Genomic DNA, 1,196 nt, shown 5'->3' with positions numbered 1-1,196 from the left:
GGCATCAATCTCTCTATGCACCCAACTATTTGCGGATGAACCTTTAAGATTTCCAAAAGACAGATGATAAGTCTATGAGATGTAGAATCGAAAGCTTTCCGAAAATCAATCCAGGCCATCGATAGGTCACACTGGTAGAATGCTGCATCTTTGCAGACACATCTATCGATGAGCAGGTTCTCCCGAGGGGCCTATGACAAAGCCACCGAACGCGTCCTCGGGTTGCGGATAGAGGGTCCCTCTACCAAGGGTTTCTGCTGAATATAGTTACAAAAATAAATAGGCAGTCGCGGACAATTGTCCAGGGGTGGTCCCGAAGGAATTAACCCCCAAGCGGAGGTGTGAAAACCGTGCCGAAAGCTGAATGGCACCTGGGTGAGGTGTCTAGAACGGTGACTCTGGGATACCAGGCGACCTCTCAGAGTAAGCAGCCTTATCCTTGCATGCGGGGCTCTACCAGGATGGACGAACCCCTTTCCCTAGCTTCTCGTGGGAACAACAATGACAACACTAAACATTGTTGTAGTAAGTGCGGTTCAAAAAAACAGAACGCGCAGGGCTCCCGACAATGGGTCGGCCAACAATCCCGACCAATCTAGAGCTGGGGGAGACAATGAAAATGGATTCAATGCGATGGATCGGCGGGATCTCGTGAGCTTTGGGTGGACGGAGCGACTGAATCACGACTTGCTAGACTGCTACGATGCGAGTGTGGCCCGTGAACAGGGTTACATGGCACGGCTGCATGCTCTGTGGTGCGAGAAACACCCGGAGCTATCGCACTTTTCGCAGCAACGTCTGTAAAACCATGCTGAACTACTCCGTAAAAGGGGCTATGTAAGCGGAACGCCTACTCTATCACAAGCCGGCAACAAAGAAAGAGAGGCGACACTAAGACCAACCGCCGGCAGGCATCCAATAGATGAAGAGCGATGCTTTCCGACCCGGAGAAACATCAACACCAAGGTTTCTCTCAAGCCTAAAGATCTGGCTGAAATGGATGACGAGCTTCGTGGACATTTTTCCGGTGAATCCGACCTCTGGGCTATCAATTATTGTGTGTATAATGCAGCGAGAGCTTCGGCTGATGCGACCCGTAAAACAAAACCAACGGCTGATCATAAGACCAAAAGACGAATGCATCAACTTTCCATAAAGATAGGCTGGGCAAGACAGTACGCGTCCCGCATTCAATG

This window comes from Belonocnema kinseyi, chromosome 5, assembly GCF_010883055.1.
Source record: "Belonocnema kinseyi isolate 2016_QV_RU_SX_M_011 chromosome 5, B_treatae_v1, whole genome shotgun sequence".
NCBI classification, from domain to species: Eukaryota; Metazoa; Arthropoda; class Insecta; order Hymenoptera; family Cynipidae; genus Belonocnema; species Belonocnema kinseyi.
This window is presented reverse-complemented; position numbering follows the sequence as displayed.